Here is a 19,797-nt window from a genome sequence, read left to right on the forward strand (position 1 = left end):
TCTAAAAAACTAGAAAACCAAACAAAAAAAAGTTAATCTTGTCCATGCAAGTCCAGGGAAATAGGCAAGGAGGGAAATGGGATGGGTAGTGTGTGGAGAGAGCTGTAAGCAAATAGATATTTCACAAATTTACTGAAAGAGTATATCAACCTTCTAGTTTTACACAGCTTAGACTGCACAGTAGTACTTTATAATGCTTTACATACTTCTGCTTTTTAGGATGTATCAGAATATAAGAAATCAGGATCTTCTTTTAACCCCCCAAAAAACAAAAAAAATATGTTCTCTATTACAGAATGTATTGATTTTTTTTTTAATCACAGCTAAACACTATACTCAGTTTCTCGTGCTATTGTGGTATCTATGTAATAGATGTATAAGCATACTTGTTAAAGGGGTACTCCGGTGCTTAAACATCTTACAGGGGATAAGGATAGGGGATAAGATTCCTGATCGCAGGAGTCCCGCCGCTGGGGACCCCCGTGATCTTGCACACGACACCCCGTTTGTAATCAGTCCCTGGAGCGTGTTTGCTCCGGCTCTGATTACTGTCGATCACGGGGCCGGCGGCATGTGACATCACGCCTCCGCCCCCGTGTGACCTCACGCTCCGCCCCTCAATGCAATCCTATGGGAGGGGGCGTGACAGCTATCATGCCCCCTCCCATAGGCTGGCATTGAGGCACGGAGCGTGCCGTCACACGGGGGCGGAGGCGTGACATCACACGCCGTCGGCCCTGTGGTCGCCGCTAATCAGACCCGGAGCGAACACGCTCCGGGGAATGATTACAAACGGGGGTCCCCAGTGGCGGGACTCCTGCGATCAGGCATCTTATCCCCTATCCTTTGGATAGGGGATAAGATGTTTAAGCACCGGAGTACCCTTTTAAAGATGAAGCATAAAGGCCTTTATATAACAGTAATGAGCAATGTAAGCTGGTAAATCAGTAGCTGTGGTGAGATATAACATTAACAAAGAGCTTTCCTCTGTGTATCTCTGCCTCTACTTTATTTGGGAAGTTTTTAGACCCTTTCATTTTTTTTCACATTGTCTTCTGTTTCGGATTTGTGCTAAAATAAAAGCAAAATCTATCTTTTTCCTCAGCGTTCTGGCCCACAATACCCTAATATGAGAATCTTAAAAAATAATTTTAGAAAATGTTGCTAATTTATAAAAAAAAAAATGAAAAACTAAAGTTTCGCATGGACATAAGTATTCAGACCCTGTGCTATGACACTTGATATTTAGCTCTAGGGTCTCCTATTTCTCTTAAACCCCTCTGAGAGGTTTCTTCACCTTGATTGGAGTAACCTGTAGTAAATTCAGCTGATTGGACAGGATTTGGAAGATCACACCCCTGTCTCAGGGGAGCCCACTTTTCTCTCCTCTCCCAACGATCAACTGTACTGATGGAATTGCTTGAATAAACCACACTTTGTTGATTTCAAAAGGGTGAGTGCTGTGCTGCATTTTTTCTACGTATTTATACCTTTGGCTGCGCTTCTGGTTGTTATATCAGGCCAAAAATGATCTTCGTATACTGGTCAGCAACAGTCAGATAGGTCGGCTGGGCTTTGCAATGGCCCCCCACCTCCACGCCTATCCTCCCTACGTCACTGCTTGGATAGCTATGCCAGAAAGACAGAGGTCCTCAGCGCATGCGCCCCTAACATTCTGGACGTGCGTGTGGCCAGGCCTGACTTCACAGAGCAAGTGCTCGGTCCCTCTGCCTGAAACCTCTGTGCACCTGAGCTGTCACTAGAAGCAGAGAGCCCGCTCACTCACTGCTTCTAGCACAGCGCAGGCGCACAGTGGTTTCAGCCTGCAGGAGCCAGCACTCGCGGAGAGAGCAAGCGTTCGCTCTGTGAAGTCACGTCAGGACGCTCGCATGTCCAGCACATTAGGACCTCTGTCTCTCTGGCACAGTGGTCTAAGTGGTGAACGGCGTACAAAGATCATTTTCGGCCTTATAAAGCAAGCAGAAGCGCAGCCATAGGTATGGCTGCGTTACATGTGTTCTTAACAGTAAGCTCATGTTGGTAGGCTGTGGGTTAGAAACTGGTGACAGTTGCGCTTAAAAGGGGTCTGCTGCTACTACTACCTAAAAGGGGCTTCTGCTACTACTACCTAACAGAAGCTGCTGCTATTACTACATACAAGGGGACTGCATCTATATAAATGGGAGGACCTACTTACAGGGAATTACTATCTACAAGGGGCGGGTATCTACATGGGGGGCCTACCTACTTAAAAGGTGAAACCATGTGAAGGGAGCTGTCTACCTACTGGAGTGACCTAACTACTTAAGGGGGGGGGGGCACTACATACTCCTCCCCAACCCACTTATCTACCTACTCTACTGTGTGGGACACTAAGGGGGTTATTATTACTGTTTGGGACACTATATGTGCTAGAAAAGTGCAGAGCATAAAATGTTTGTCTGGTAGGTTCTTTGAAAACAAGTTGTGGCTGGAAGATCATCATCATGGTTTGGACTGGATGGAGAAGTAAAGGACTTGAGAAATAAAAAGGAAAGTGAATGACTCCAATTAAAGAAGACGTCACTGATGAGTCACCCAATGTAACTGCACTGTAATCACTTATGTGGTGTGCAGAGCTTGTGTACAACTGGTATCTACTACTATATGGTCACTGTATGGAGGAAATATTGCCCCCTTGTATACTGGTATTAGTGGTAATTTTGTTCACAGTATACAGAATTTAAGCAGTAACAGTATGATGGTAATATGTATGGTAATATTTCCTCCATATATATACCAATGTTATTTGGTAGCGATATGACTTATTCAGAGGTAGATGTGTTTATTTTGGAAAATTGTCTTAACTATGTTGTGTCCATAAAGATATTAACAAATAACTATCTCATCTTCTTGTTAAATTTTTTTCATTATGTACCCTGTTCTACTGATTGACATTTGGTCCCTCCTCTTTGTGGCTCCGTCTTCACATAGCCACACCCATGGCCAAAATGGGCTGCTTAGAACTAAAGTAGGCTAAGGCATTTTAGACTGAGTCCGGCCCTGCTGTGTAGTCTAAGTTGATGCTGTCTAGAATCAGCTTGAAGGGGTTATCCAGGAAAAACCCTTTTTTTATATATATCAACTGGCTCCAGAAAGTTAAACAGATTTGTAAATTACTTCTATTAAAAAATCTTAATCCTTTCAGTTCCTATGAGCTTCTGAAGTTAAGGTTGTTCTTTTCTGTCTAAGTGCTCTCTGATGACACGTGTCTCGGAAACCGCCCAGTTTAGAAGAGGTTTGCTATGAGGATTTGCTTCTAAACTGGGCAGTTCCTGAGACACATGTAATCAGAGAGGACTTAAACAGAAAAGAACAACCTTAAAGGGTAGCTCCCACCATCACTTTTTTTCTTTTTTCTGTCCCTGCCTATTACCCATCTATCCCTAACCCTCTCCCTGCCTTAAATTTTTTTTTTTTACATATTAACCCCTTAAGGACCCAGGACGTACTAGAACATCCTGGCACCCTGGGCTTTAAGGACCCAGGACGTACTAGTACGTCCTGGTGTTTCTCCAGTCTCTGCCGCGCCCCGGGCAGAGATCGGAAGCGGATGCCTGCTGAAATGCTTCAGCAGGCATCCAGGGCAAACGCCGAGGGGGGCCATGTAGGCCCCCCATGTCGGCGATCGCCGCAAATCGCAAGGGAAATCGCCCTTGCGATCTGCGGCGATACCGGGCTGATCGGGTCCCTGGGACCCGTCCGCCCGGTAATTTCGCATGATCCCGGCTGTCACAGACAGCCAGGACCATGCTAAAGCATAGGAGCGAGGTGCCAAGCCTGCCACCTCCTCCGATCCCCTGCGATCCGTCGGTTAGTTAACCGACCAATCGCAGGAGGGGGGGCGGTTACTTCCTCCCGTCCTGCCCGGCCCCTGGAAGTCCGGAGAGGACGGGAGGAAGACCGGAGGACACGGCGGGGGACGGGGGAGTGCGGGGGCCCGGCCCCGGTACTTACCTCGTCCCTGAAGACCCGGATCCCGGCGGCGGAGACGGCAGCGGCGGCGACAGGTGAGTTCATCTTCAGCCACGGTCGGGCCCTTTACAGCAATGCACGTCGCCATAAAGCGACATGCATTGCTGTATTGGGACCCTGTAAATTACAACTCCCAGCATGCCCAGACAGCCCTTGGCGTCTGGGCATGCTGGGAGTTGCAGTTTTGCAACATCTGGAGGTCCACAGTTTGGAGACCACTGTGCCCTTCCAGATGTTGCAAAACTACACATCCTCAGCATGCCCTTACTGTCCAGGCATGCTGGGAGTTGTAGTTCTGTAACATCTGGCCCTTCAGATGTTGCAGAACTACAACTCCCAGCATGCCTGAACAGTTTTGGCATACTGGGAGTTGTAGTTTTGCAACATCTGGAGGGCTGCGGCTGGGACACCACTACACAGTGGTCCCCAAACTGTTCTCCTCCAGCTGTTGCGTAACCACTACTCCCAATATGCCCTTCGGCTGCCTGGGCATGCTGGGAGTTGTGGTTTTGCAACAACTGGAGGCACACTGGTTGGGAAACATTGTCTGTTTCCTAACTCAGTGTTTCCCAACCCGTGTGCCTCCAGCTGTTGCAAAACTATAACTGCCAGCATGCACTGATAGACTGTGCATGCTGGGAGTTGTAGTTTTGCAACAGCTGGAGGTCCCCCCCCCCCCTGTGAATGTACAGGGTACATTCACATGGGCAGGGGGCTTACAGTGAGTATCAGGCTGCAAGTTTGCGATGCAGCAAATTTTGCGCGGCAGCTCAAACTCGCAGCGGGAAACTCGCTGTAATCCCCTGCCCGCGTGACTGTACCCTAAAAACACTACACTACACAAAATAAAATAAAAAGTAAAAAAACACTACATATACACATACCCCTACACAGCCCCCCTCCCTCCCCAATAAAAATGAAAAACGTCTGGTACGCCACTGTTTCCAAAATGGAGCCTCCAGCTGTTGCAAAACAACAACTCCCAGTATTGCCGGATAGCCATTGACTGTCCAAGCATGCTGGGAGTTTTGCAACAGCTGGAGGCACCCTGTTTGGGAATCGCTGGCGTAGAATACCCCTATGTCCACCCCTATGCAAATCCCTAATTCAGGCCTCAAATGCGCATGGCGCTCTCACTTCGGAGCCCTGTCTTATTTCAAGGCAACAGTTTAGGGCCATATATGGGGTATCGCCGTACTCGGGAGAAATTGCCTAAGAAATTTTGGGAGGTATTTTCTCCTTTCACCCCTTATGAAAAGGGGAAGTTGGGGTCTACACCAGCATGTTAGTGTAAAAAAAAAAAATTTTTCTTTACACTAACATGCTGGTGTTGCCCTATACTTTTCATTTTGACAAGAGGTAAAAGGGAGAAAAGCCCCCCAAAATTTGTAATGCAGTTTCTCCTGACTACGGAAATACCCCATCTGTGGGCGTAAAGTGCTCTGGGGGCGCACAACAAGGCCCAGAAGGGAGAGTGCACCATGCACTTTTGAAGTGATTTGCACAGGGGTGGCTGATTGTTACAGCGGTTTTGACAAACGCAAAAAAAACAAAACCCCACATGTGACCCCATTTCGGAAACTACACCCCTCACGGAATGTAATGAGGGGTGCAGTGAGAATTTACACCCCACTGGTGTCTGACAAATCTTTGGAACAATGGGCTGTGCAAATAAAAAATTTTGTACAGCCCACTGTTCCAAAGATCTGACAGACACCAGTGGGGGGTAAATGCTCACTGTACCCCTTGTTACGTTCCTCAAGGGGTCTAGTTTCCAAAATGGTATGCCATGTGGGGGTTATTTTTCTGTCCTGGCACCATAGGGGCTTCCTAAATGCGACATGCCCCCGAGCAAAATTTGCTCTCAAAAAGCCAAATATGACTCCTTCTCTTCTGAGCATTGTGGTTCGCCCCTAGTGCACTTCAGGTCAACTTATGGGGTACCTTCATACTCAGAAGACATGGGGTTACAAATTTTGGGGGTATTTTCTGCTATTAACCCTTGCTAAAATGTGAAATTTGGGGGGAAACACACATTTTAGTGAAATTTTTTTATTTTTTTTTTACATATGCAAAAGTCGTGAAACACCTGTGGGGTATTAAGGCTCACTTAATTCCTTGTTACGTTCCTCAAGGGGTCTAGTTTTCAAAATGGTATGGCATGTGTTTTTTTTTTGCTGTTCTGGCACCATAGGGGCTTCCTAAATGCAACAGGCCCCCCAAAAACAATTTCTGAAAAACGTACTCTCCAAAATCCTCTTGTCGCTCCTTCGCTTCTGAGCCCTCTACTGCGCCCGCCGAACACATTACATACACATATGAGGTATGTGCTTACTCGAGAGAAATTAGGCTACAAATACAAGTATAAATTTTCTCCTTTTACCCCTTGTAAAAATTAAAAAATTGGGTCTACAAGAAAATACGAGTGTAAAAAATGAAGATTGTGAATTTTCTCCTTCACTTTGCTGCTATTCGTGTGAAACACCTAAAGGGTTAAAACGCTGACTGAATGTCATTTTGAATACTTTGGGGGGTGTAGTTTTTATAATGGGGTCATTTGTGGGGTATTTCTAAGATGAAGACCCTTCAAATCCACTTCAAACCTGAACTGGTCCCTGAAAAATAGTGAGTTTGAAAATTTTGTGAAAAATTGGAAAATTGCTGCTGAACTTTGAAGCCCTCTGGTGTCTTCCAAAAGTAAAAACACGTCAATTTTATGATGCAAACATAAAGTAGACATATTGTATATGTGAATAAAATAAAATAAATATTTGGAATATCCATTTCCTTACAAGCAGAAAGCTTCAAAGTTAGAAAAATGCAAAATTTTCAAATTTTTCATCAAGTTTTGGGATTTTTCACCAAGAAAGGATGCAAGTTGCAAAAATTTTTTACCACTATGTTAAAGTAGAATATGTCACGAAAAAACAATGTCGGAATCAGAATGATAACTAAAAGCATTCCAGAGTTATTAATGTTTAAAGTGACAGTGGTCAGATGTGCAAAAAATGGCCGGGTCCTAAGGTGTAAAATGGCTGGGTCCTTAAGGGGTTAAAAATGCCTTTTGTCTGCCTGGCAGTGTGCTCACTACCAGGCAGACTTCCCCAGCAGGCACCACGTCACTGGTGCCTGCTGGGGCCGACACGTCCGCCCGTAGTTCACCTATACAGGGCACCACCAGCTGTTTCCCCACTGCAACTCCCAGCTTGCCCTGACATCTATTGGCTGTCAGAGCATGCTGGGAGTTGTAGTGGGGAAACAACTGGAGGCACCCTGTATAGGTGAACACCGGATCTGTGATGGCCGCACATACCGCTCCCCGCCCGCAACACCCCCCCCCCCCAGCCCCGCCGCTCAACCCACTCCCCCTCCCCCTTAGTTCACCCAGAATACCCCCTCCCCACCGCGCAGCCCGCAACCTAGTGCTGGGCAGTATGACCTAATATGTATATCACGGTATTACCGTGATACCATGGGGGAAACAGTGTATAAGTGCAGCGGCTGACAGTTAACCCCTTCCCCGCCATGGGGACCGTGCGCACGGCCCCCATCGCAGGGAAGGGGTTAACTGCCAGCCGCAGCGCAATCATGATTTCCCCCATGGGCGCACTGACGGCTATTCACTTACATTTTCGTCCACTGCACAGCTTATAATCCCGGTCCCCAGCTGCGGCCACTGCAGAGCTTTCTCCCCCTGCAAACGCAGAATGAGCAGACGCAGTGCTTCTGATCTTCGTTCCCGCTCCGTTCTCTGATCCCCGAGCAGGGACGGGAATGTGAGAATCAGCAGAGCCTTCTCCCCCTGCAAGCGCTGAATGTACGGGCGCTGCAGAGCTTCTGATCCCGGTCCCCGCTCGGGGATCAGAGAACAGAGCGGGGATGAAGATCAGATGCCCTGTGCCTGCCTGTCACATTTAGCACTTGCAGGGGAAGGAGGCCCTGCAGAGCCCGCACCTGGGGACGGGCATGATAAACAAACAGCCTGCAGGAAGGGGAGAGGGGGGCTGAACAGGGAGCCGGTTCGGGGCTGAGGGAAACATCAGAGCCAGGGGATGAAGTTTCTGCGCTTTCCCCTGGCTCTGATCACTGAGAGCCAGCGGCAGCTGCAGGGGGAGCGGGGATGTGCACCGCACGTTAGCTCAGCGGCTCCCGCTCTTGCACATCCCACGACCGGTATACCGTCCAGCCCTAACGCAACCCCCCCAGCCCCGCCGCTCCGCTCAACCCCCTCCCCACCCCCCTTAGTTTATCTATTCAGTGTCCCTCCAGCTGTTTCCCCACTACAACTCCCAGCTTGCCCTGACATCTATTGGCTGTCAGGGCATGCTGGGAGTTGTAGTGGGGAAACTGGAGGCATACTGTATAGGTGAACACGCAACACCTCCCCCAATAATTCTTTACCTTGTCCCCGGGAGCCTGCGCGCATCCACTTCCTTCAAAGCGCTCGCTCCCGCCTGTCTGATTGACAGGCGGGAGCGAGCACCGCAGTGACTGAATTTCGACTCATTGCCAGGCTTAAATGAGTCGAAATTCTGTAGTGACGTCACTGCAGAATGCATTCGGCCACTAGGAGGGCGACCCCTAGTGGCCAAAATTAAAAGTGATTTTAAACTGGTTTAAAATCACTTTTTTTAATTAAAGTATATTAGAGATATGTTGTAGGACTTAAGTACTACTACATATCAATTTTTTTATTTCATGACAGTGCCCATTTAACTTCAGAAGCTCATAAGTACTGAAAGGATTGAGATTTTTTTATAGAAGTAATTTACAAATCTGTTTAACCCCTTAAGGACATAGGGCGTATCCATACGCCCCCGTTTCCAAGTCCTTAAGGACCGAGGGCGTATGGATACGCCCTGAGCATTTCCGGCCCCTGCCGCAAGCCGGGGGGGAGCCGGGGCCGGATGCCTGCTGAAATCGTTCAGCAGGCATCCCGGCATATCGCCCAGGGGGGGTCATTATGTCCCCCCATGTCGGCGATTGCCGCAGATTGCTGGACAATTCAGTCCAGCGATCTGCGGTGGATTCCGGGTCAATCGGGTCTCCAGTGACAGCAGAAGTGAGGTGGCACTGGTGCCACCTCACGATCGCCCTGATTCGTCGGCTGGTTTCCCGGCCGACCAATCAGGGCGCCTGCTGCGGGTGTCACTCCCGCAACCCGCTCCGCCCCTCTTCCGGAGGATGTGAGCGGGTGCGGGAAGAAGACCCCGGGTGCTGGGACCCCGATCCCCGGCGTCCCTGTTGGGATCGGGGCCCCAGGAGCGACGGCGGCGGCGAGGGACTGTCCTGTGCGGCGGCATCATGGAGCAGCAGCAGGAGGTGAGTGACAGCCTCCTGCTGTTGCTTAGCAACAGCTCCCAGCATGCAAAAAGGGCATGCTGGGAGCTGTAGTTATGCAACAGCAGGAGGCAGACCACCACAACTCCCAGCATGCCCTTATGGGCATGCTGGGACTTGTAGTTTTGCAACAGCTGGAGGCACATTCTTTCTATGGAAAAGTGTACCTTCAGCTGTTGTATAACTACAACTCCCAGCTTGCGCAATCAGCTAAAGTGCATGCTGGGAGTTGTAGTGGTGCATCTGGTGGTTGCATAACTACAACTCCCAGCATGCCCGTTGGCTGTCGGTGACTGCTGAGAGTTTTAGTTTTGCAACAGTTGAAGGCACACTGAGTTAAGTAGCAAACCAGTGTGTCTCCAGCTGTTGCATAACTACAATCCCCAGCATCCCCAGCCAATGTAGTATGCCTCCGGCTGTTGCATAACTACAAGACCCAGCATGCCCTTCCGCTGTCCGTACATGCTGGGGGTTGTAGCTTTTGCAACAGCTGAAGGCACACTGGTTGCAAAACACTGAGTTTGTTACCAAACTCGGTGTTTCACAACCTGTGTGTCTCCAGCTGTTGCAAAACTACAACTCCCAGCATGCACTGATAGACCGTACATGCTGGGAGTTGTAGTTTTGCAACAGCTGGATGTTTCTCCCCCCCCCCCCCCCCCACTGTTTCCAAAACGGAGACTCCAGCGGTTGCAAAACTACAACTCCCAGCATGCACTGATAGACCGTACATGCTGGGAGTTGTAGTTTTGCAACAGCTGGAAGTTCCCCCCCCCAATGTGAACGTACATGGTACACTCACATGGGCGGAGGATTACAGTAAGTATCTGGCTGCAAGTTTGAGCTGCGGCAAATCTTCTGCTGCAGCTCAAGCTGCCAGCGAGAAACTACTGTGAACCCCCGCCAGTGCGACTGTACCCTAAAAACACTACACTACACTAACACAAAATAAAATAAAAAGTAAAAAACACTACATATACACATACCCCTACACAGCCCCCCTCCCCAATAAAAATGAAAAACGTCTGGTACGCCACTGTTTCCAAAACGGAGCCTCCAGCGGTTGCAAAACTACAACTCCCAGCATGCACTGATAGACCGTACATGCTGGGAGTTGTAGTTTTGCAACAGCTGGATGTTTCTCCCCCCCCCCCCCCCCACTGTTTCCAAAACGGAGACTCCAGCGGTTGCAAAACTACAACTCCCAGCATGCACTGATAGACCGTACATGCTGGGAGTTGTAGTTTTGCAACAGCTGGAAGTTCCCCCCCCCAATGTGAACGTACATGGTACACTCACATGGGCGGAGGATTACAGTAAGTATCTGGCTGCAAGTTTGAGCTGCGGCAAATCTTCTGCTGCAGCTCAAGCTGCCAGCGAGAAACTACTGTGAACCCCCGCCAGTGCGACTGTACCCTAAAAACACTACACTACACTAACACAAAATAAAATAAAAAGTAAAAAACACTACATATACACATACCCCTACACAGCCCCCCTCCCCAATTAAAATGAAAAACGTCTGGTACGCCACTGTTTCCAAAACGGAGCCTCCAGCGGTTGCAAAACTACAACTCCCAGCATGCACTGATAGACCGTACATGCTGGGAGTTGTAGTTTTGCAACAGCTGGATGTCCCCCCCCCCCCCCCCCAATGTGAACGTACATGGTACACTCACATGGGCGGAGGATTACAGTAAGTATCCGGCTGCAAGTTTGAGCTGCGGCAAATCTTCTGCTGCAGCTCAAGCTGCCAGCGAGAAACTACTGTGAACCCCCGCCCGTGCGACTGTACCCTAAAAACACTACACTACACTAACACAAAATAAAATAAAAAGTAAAAAACACTACATATACACATACCCCTACACAGCCCCCCACCCCTCCCTAATAAAAATGAAAAATGTCTGGTACGCCACTGTTTCCAGAACGGAGCCTCCAGCTGTTGCAAAACAACTACTCCCAGTATTGCCAGATAGCCACTGACTGTCTAGGCATGCTGGGAGTTTTACAACAGCTGGAGGCCCCCTGTTTGGGAATCACTGGCGTAGAATACCCCTATGTCCACCCCTATGCAAGTCCCTAATTTAGGCCTCAAATGCGCATGGTGCTCTCACTTTGGAGCCCTGTGGTATTTCAAGGCAACAGTTTAGGGACACATATGGGGTATCGCCGTACTCGGGAGAAAATGGGCTTCAAATTTTGGGGGGTATTTTCTGCTATTATCCTTTTTAAAAATGTAAAATTTTTGGGAAAACAAGCATTTTAGGTAAAAATTTTTTTTTTTTTTTTTACATATACAAAAGTCATGAAACACCTGTGTGGTATAAAGGTTCACTTAACCCCTTGTTACGTTCCCCGAGGGGTCTAGTTTCCAAAATGGTATGCCATGTGTTTTTTTTTGCTGTCCTGGCACCATAAGGGCTTCCTAAATGCGACATGCCCCCAGAGCAAAATTTGCTTTCAAAAAGCCAAATGTGACTCCTTCTCTTCTGAGACCTGTAGTGCGCCAGCAGAGCACTTTTCACCCCCATATGGGGTGTTTTCTGAATCGGGAGAAATTGGGCTTCAAATTTTGGGGGGTGTTTTCTGCTATTACCCTTTTTAAAAATGTAAAAATTTGGGGAAACCAAGCATTTTAGGTAAAAAAAAAATTCACATATGCAAAAGTCGTGAAACACCTGTAAGGTATTAAAGTTCACATTACCCCTTGTTACGTTCCCCGAGGGGTCTAGTTTCCAAAATGGTATGCCATGTGTTTTTTTTTGCTGTTCTGGCACCATAGGGGCTTCCTAAATGCGGCATGCCCCCAGAGCAAAATTTGCTTTCAAAAAGCCAACCGTGACTCCTTCTCTTCTGAGACCTGTAGTGTGCCAGCAGAGCAATTTTCACCCCCATATGGGGTGTTTTCTGAATCGGGAAAAATTGGGTTTCAAATTTTGGGGGGTATTTTCTACTATTACCCTATTTAAAAATGTAAAATTTTTGGGAAACCAAGCATTTTAGGTAAAAAAATTTTTTTTTTTTTTTTACATATGCAAAAGTCGTGAAACACCTGTAGGGTATTAAGGTTCACTTTACCCCTTGTTACGTTCCCTGAGGGGTCTAGTTTCCAAAATGGTATGCCATGTGTGTTTTTTTGCTGTCCTGGCACCATAGGGGCTTCCTAAAGGTGACATGCCCCCCAAAAACCATTTGTCGCTCCTTCCCTTCTGAGCCCTCTACTGCGCCCGCTGAACAATTAACATAGACATATGAGGTATGTGCTTACTCGAGAGAAATTGGGTTTCAAATACAAGTAAAAATTTTCTCCTTTTTACCCCTTGCAAAAATTCAAAAATTGGGTCTACAAGAACATGCGAGTGTAAAAAATGAAGATTTTGAATTTTCTCCTTCACTTTGCTGCTATTCCTGTGAAACACCTAAAGGGTTAATACACTTACTGATTGTCATTTTGAATACTTTGGGGGGGTGTAGTTTTTATAATGGGGTCTTTTATGGGGTATTTCTAATATGAAGACCCTACAAATCCACTTCAAACCTGAACTGGTCCATGAAAAATAGCGAGTTTGAAAATTTTGTGAAAAATGTAAAAATTGCTTCTGAACTTTGAAGCCCTCTGGTGTCTTCCAAAAGTAAAAACTCATAAATTTTATGATGCAAACATAAAGTAGACATATTGTATATGTGAACCCAAATTTTTTTTATTTTGAATATCCATTTTCCTTACAAGCAGAGAGCTTCAAAGTTAGAAAAAAGCTAAATTTTCATTTTTTTCATCAAATTTGGGGATTTTTCACCAAGAAAGGATGCAAGTTACCATAAAATTTTACCACTAAGTTAAAGTAGAATATGTCACGAAAAAACAATCTCGGAATCAGAATGATAACTAAAAGCATTCCAGAGTTATTAATGTTTAAAATGACAGTGGTCAGAATTGCAAAAAACGCTCCGGTCCATAAGATGAAAAAGGGCTCGGTCCTTAAGGGGTTAACTTTCTGGAGCCAGTTGATATATAAAAAAAAAGTTTTTCCTGGATAACCCCTTTAACCCCTTAAGGACTCAGCCCATTTGGACCTTAAGGACTCAGACAATTTTATTTTTACGCTTTCGTTTTTTCCTCCTCCCCTTCAAAAAATCATAACTCTTTTATATTTTCATCCACAGACTAGTATGAGGGCTTGTTTTTTGCGCGACCAGTTGTCCGTTGTAATGCCATCACTCACTTTACCATAAAATGTTTGGCGCAACCAAAAAAATACTATTTGTGTGGGGAAATTAAAAAGAAAACCGCAATTTTGCAAATTTTGGAAGGTTTTGTTTTCACGCCGTACAATTTATGGTAAAAATGACGTGTTTTTTATTCTCTGGGTCTATACGATTAAAATGATACCCATGATTACACACTTTTCTATTACTGTTGCGCTTAAAAAAAATTGCAAACTTTTTAACCAAATTAGTACGTTTAAAATCCCCCTATTTTGAAGACCTATAACTTTTTCATTTTTCCGTATAAGCGGTGGTATGAGGGCTAATTTTTTGCGCCGTGATCTGTACTTTTTATTAATACCATATTTGCTTATACAAAACTTTTATAACATTTTTTATTAATTTTTTGGGGGAATAAAATGTTATAAAAAAGCAGCTATTTTTGATTTATTTTTTTACGTTCTCGACGTTCACCGTACGGGATCATTTACATTTTATTTTAATAGTACGGATATTTACGCATGCGGCGATACCAAATATGTATATAAAATTATTTTTTTTTACACTTTTTGGGGGTAAAATAAGGAAAATGGGATAATTTACGTTTTTATTGGGGGAGGGGGTTTTTCACATTTTTTTACTTTATTTTTTTTTTACTTTTATTTTTACACTCTTATAGTCCCCATAGGGGACTATTTATAGCAACCATTCGATTGCTAATCCTGTTCAGTGCTATGTATAGGACATAGCACTGATCAGGGTTATCGGTCATCTTCTGCTTTGGTCTGCGGGAAGGCAGATCAGAGCAGAAGACTCCCGGAAGACAGCGGAGGCAGGTAAGGGGACCTCCGTCTGCCGTGCAGGATGACCGGATCGCCGCGGCAGCGCTGCGGGCGATCCGATCATCCTGTTAAGTGACCGCGATGCTGCAGATGCCGTGATCTGTATTGATCACGGCATCTGAGGGGTTAATGGCGGACATCCGCAGGATCGCGGGTGTCCGCCATTACCGGCGGATCCCTGGCTGCGATCCACAGCCGGGACCTGCCGCGCATGATGTCGTACATTTACGTCTTGCGTCGATAAGGGGTTAAGTAAATATCTCCTTGTGTATTTTGTTCTCAGCTGCAGTCACTTAACCAGGTCTCAGAAATCACACAGTTTTTCAAGCTGACTCAGTGTCTACCCAAAGCTTGCTTTAGTAAGTTATATTTTGTGAAGCATAGACTTAGAGGGGTTATCAGAAAAACAGAGCTGATTTCTTTCAAAAACAGCTCCATTCTTATCCTCAGGTTGTGTGTGGTACTACAACTTGGCTTTATTCCGTTCAATAAAGGTTAGCTGCAATATCACACACAACCTGAGGACAGGTGTGATGCTGTTTTGGAAAAATAAACTCTGTTTTTAACATCCTGGACAACCCCTTTAAAGTGTACATGTCATTAGCAAAAACTTTTTATATAATGTATAAAATAACATTATATGTATATTTGTAATATACATTGGTAAAAAATTGTGTATATTTTTGTCCTTGCAGCTATTGCCAGTGTATCTCTGTAAAGAGACCAAATTCAGGAAGTGAGGGTGGACAAGCAGGGCTCTGTGCACCGAGGCTCTAGGACACACTCCCGGCTCACACATCAGGCTGATTGAAAAGCCAGGAGCAGTGACACACAGGCAGTAGCTGCAGGGATGGCATTTTTCACCCACAAATATACAAATTTTTTAACCAATATTACAAATAGAAATATAATGGCATTATATAAAAAAAATTGATAAAGACAGGTACACTTTAACACCATTATTCTACAGTAATAAAAACAAATTGATCCACTGACCGATCAAAGCTGTTAGCTGAAGCACAGGCATGGACAAAGTCCAGTAAGTGAGAGTGGGCTATCACTCCTCTGTGCTCTCTTCTGTCTGATAGTACACCTCTATGCTCTCTCCTGTCTGATAGAACAGGAGAGAGCACAGAGGAATGCTATCAGGCAGGAGAGAGCACAGAGGAGTGCTATCGGGCAGGAGAGAGCACAGAGGAGTACTATTAGACAGGAGAGAGCACAGAGGAATGCTATCAGACAGGAGAGAGCACAGAGGAATGCTATCAGACAGGAGAGAGCCCAGAGGAGTGCTATCGAGGAAGGAGAGAGCACAGAGGAGTGCTATCATACAGGAGAGCACAGAGGAGTGCTATCAGACAGGAGAGAGCACAAAGGAGTGCTATCAGACAGAAGAGAGCACAAGAGAGTGCTATCAGACAGAAGAGAGTACAGAGGAGTCCTATCAGATAGGAGAGAGCACAGAGAAGTCCTATCAGACAGGAGGCAGTACAGAGGAGTGCTATCAGACAGGAGAGAGCACAGAGGAGAGCTATCAGATAGAGAGAGCACAGAGGAGTGCTAGCAGACAGAAGAGAGCACAGATGAGTACTACCAGACAGAAGAGAGCACAGAGGAGTACTACCAGACAGGAGAGAGCACAGAGGAGTACTATCAGAGAAGAGAGAGCACAGAGGAGTACTATCAGACAGGAGAGGGCACAGAGGAGTACTATTAGAGTTGAGAGAGCACAGAGGACTACTATCAGACAGGAGAGAGCACAGGGGAGCACTATCAGACAGAAGAGAGCACAGAGGAGTGCAATTAGACAGGAGAGAGCACAGCAGAGTGCTATCAGACAGGAGCAGGCACAGAGAAGTGCTATCAGACAGAAGAGAGCACAGAGGAGTACTACCAGACAGGAGAGAGCACAGAGGAGTACTATCAGAGAGGAGAGAGCAAAGAGGAGTACTATCAGACAGGAGAGAGCACAGAGGACTACTATCAGACAGGAGAGAGCACAGGGGAGCACTATCAGACAGAAGAGAGAGCACAGAGGAGTGCTATTAGACAGGAGAGAGCACAGCAGAGTGCTATCAGACAGGAGCAGGCACAGAGGAGTGCTATCAGACAGGAGAGAGCACAGAGGAGTGCTGTCAGACAGGAGAGAGCACAGAGAAGTCCTATCAGACAGGAGAGAGCACAGAGGAGTCCTATCAGACAGGAGAGAGCACAGAGGAGTCCTATCAGACAGGAGAGAGCACAGAGGAGTCCTATCAGACAGGAGAGAGCACAGAGGAGCTCTATCAGACAGGAGAGAGCACAGAGGAGTCCTATCAGACAGGAGAGAGCACAGAGGAGTCCTATCAGACAGGAGAGAGCACAGAGGAGTCCTATCAGACAGGAGAGAGCACAGAGGAGTCCTATCAACCAGGAGAGAGCACAGAGGAGCTTTATCAGACAGGAGAGAGCACAGAGGAGTCCTATCACACAGGAGAGAGCACAGAGGAGTCCTATCAGACAGGAGAGAGAACATAGGAGTACTTTCAGACAGGAGAGAGCACAGAGGAGTACTATCAGAGAGGAGAGAGGACAGAGGAGTACTATCATATAGGAGAGAGCACAGAGGAGTACTATCAGACAGGAGAGAGCACAGAGGAGTACTATCAGACAGGAGAGAGCACAGAGGAGTACTATCAGACAGGAGAGAGCACAGGGGAGTACTATCAGACAGAAGAGAGAGCACAGAGGAGTGCTATTAGACAGGAGAGAGCACAGAAGAGTCCTATCAGACAGAAGATAGCACAGAGGAGTGCTATCAAACAGGAGAGAGCACAGAGAAGTGCTTTCAGACAGGAGCAAGCACAGAGGAGTTCTATCAGACAGATGAGAGCATACAGAAGTCCTATCAGACAGGAGGTAGTACAGAGGAGTGCTATCAGACAGGAGAGAGCACAGAGGAGTGCTATCAGACAGGAGAGAGTAGAGAGGAGTGCTATCAGACAGGAGAGAGCAGTGCTATCAGACAGGAGAGAGCACAGAGAAGTCCTATCAGACAGGAGATAGCACAGGGGAGTCCTATCAGACAGGACAGTGCCCAGAGGAGCTCTATCAGACAGGTTCAGATCGCTATTACATTTACCTAGATGAGGCAAAATGACATACAGATCTTAAAGGGGTACTCCACTGGAAAACATTTTTTTTTAAATAAACTGGTTCCAGAAAGTTAAAGAGATTTGTAAATTACTTCTATTTAAAAATCTTAACCCTTTTAGTACTAGCTGCTGTATGCTGCACAGGAAGTTCTTTTCTTTTTGAATTTCTTTTCTGTCTGACCACAATGCTCTCTGCTGACAACTCCTGCTCTGGACAGTTCCTGACATGGACAGAGGTGTTAGCAGAGAGCACTGTGGTGAGGCAGGCCTCTGTAGCATACAGCAACTGATAAGTACTGGAAGGAATAAGTAATTTACAAATCCTTTTAACTTTCTGGCACCAGTTGTTTAAAAAAAAAATGTTTTCCAGTGGAGTATGCCTTTAAGACACTATGGGGGAGATTAATCATACCTGTGCAGAGGAAAAGTTGACCAATTTTAAAGAGTGAAAAATTAAAGAAGCAATCTGATTGGTTGCTAAGGGCAACTGGTCAACTTTTCCTCTGCACAGGTTTTGATAAATCTCCCCTTATAAGTTGATATAGTGTTCTGTTTTGCAGTTTTTTCTTATAGCTAATCTAGGTAATTGTTGCCATGGTGGGTGGATCGGTACATTACAGTATGCATCTCATTTTTATCAACAGTTCACTTCAATATGTTATTAAATTCAAGACTGAAGACAAATTTTCCCTGGAAAGTCTTTTTTAAACTGTTAAAGCGTTCCCGTCAGATCCTCCAAAAACAGTTTTTTTAACCCATTAATGACCAAGCACATTTTCACCTTAAGGGTGCGTCCCCACAGGGCGTATACGCAGCGTATTTGACGCTGCGCAAAATGTATGGCAGCAGCGGGAAATACGCTGCGTATCCCTTGCTCACTATACACACAGGGCTTTCCGGCGACAGCCCTATGTGTGTAGTGAGTTTTGTAGGTGGAGCCACGCGTCACAGACACGCCGGCACACGGCCCCGCCTCCAAAACTCACTACACACATAGGGCTGCCGCCGGAAAGCCCTGTGTGTGTAGTGAGCAAGGGATACGCAGCGTATTTCCCGCTGCTGCCGTAAATTTTGCGCAGCGTCAAATACGCTGCGTATACGCCCTGTGGGAACGCACCCTAAGGACCAGGCCAATTTTATTTTAGCGTTTTCGTTTTTTCCTCCTCGCCTTCTAAAATCCATAACTCTTTTATATTTCCATCTACAGACCCATATAAGGGCTTGTTTTTTGCATGACCAATTGTACTTTATAATGAAACCTATCATTTTACCATAAAATGTACGGCAAACCCCAAAAAAAAATTTTTAGGGAGGAAATTTTAATGAAAACCAAAATTTGGAACATTTTGGAGGGGTTCGTTTTCACACTGTACACTTTACAGTAAAAATGATAGGCGTTCTCTATTCTGTGGGTCAATACGATTAAAATGATTCCCATGGCTTTTATATTTTTGTACCGCTTAAAAAAAAATCTAAAACTTTTTGTACAAAATCAGTAATCTAAAATTGCCCTATTTTGACCACCTATAACTTTCTCATTTTTCCGTATCTAGGGCGGTATGAGGGCTCATTTTTTGTGCCGTCATCTGTACTTTTTTTTTAGATACTACATTTGCATATATAAAACTTTTAGATTATTTTTTATTAATTTTTTTTAATAAAATGTGACAAAAAAGCAGCATTTTTGGACTTTTTTTATTTTTTACGTTTACGCCATTCACCGTACGGGATCATTAACATTATATTTTGATAGTTCGGACATTTACACATGCGGCGATACCAAATATGTTTATTAAAAAAATATTTTACACTTTTTGGGGGTAAAATGGGAAAAACGGACAATTTTCATTTTTATTGGGGGAGGGGATTTTTCACTTTTTTTTTTTACTTTTAACTTCTAAATTTTTCAACTTTTTTTTACACTTTTTATGTCCCCATAGGGGAATATCTATAGCAATCCTTTGATTGATAATACTGTGCAGTGCTATGTATAGGACACAGCACTGCTCAGTATTATCGGTGATCTTCTGCTCTGGTCTGCTCGATCGCAGACCAGAGCAGAAGACCCCGGGAGACGGCCGGAGCAAGGTGAGGGGACCTCCGGCCGCCATGCTGGAAGATCGGATCACGCGGCAGCGCTGCGGGCGATCCGATCATCCAATCCAAGTACCGCAATGCCGTGATCTGTATTGATCACGGTATCTGAGGGGGTTAATGGCGGACATCCGTGCGATCGCGGATGTCGGCCATTACGGCTG

At 45.8% G+C, this 19,797-nt stretch overlaps 1 protein-coding gene across 1 annotated transcript in view; it reads right to left on the bottom strand.

The window, feature by feature from the left end:
- The window catches only part of MELTF (melanotransferrin), a 98,592-nt gene extending 96,976 nt beyond the window's left edge, over positions 1 to 1,616 (bottom strand). Inside the window, exon 1 of the mRNA XM_056563208.1 lies at positions 1,491 to 1,616. The gene's annotated coding sequence lies outside the window, so the exon portion shown is untranslated. The remainder of the gene's footprint in view (positions 1 to 1,490) is intronic.
- Between the last annotated feature and the right edge of the window lie 18,181 nt (positions 1,617 to 19,797).

Source organism: Hyla sarda, chromosome 3 (assembly GCF_029499605.1).
Source record: "Hyla sarda isolate aHylSar1 chromosome 3, aHylSar1.hap1, whole genome shotgun sequence".
Classification (NCBI taxonomy): domain Eukaryota; kingdom Metazoa; phylum Chordata; class Amphibia; order Anura; family Hylidae; genus Hyla; species Hyla sarda.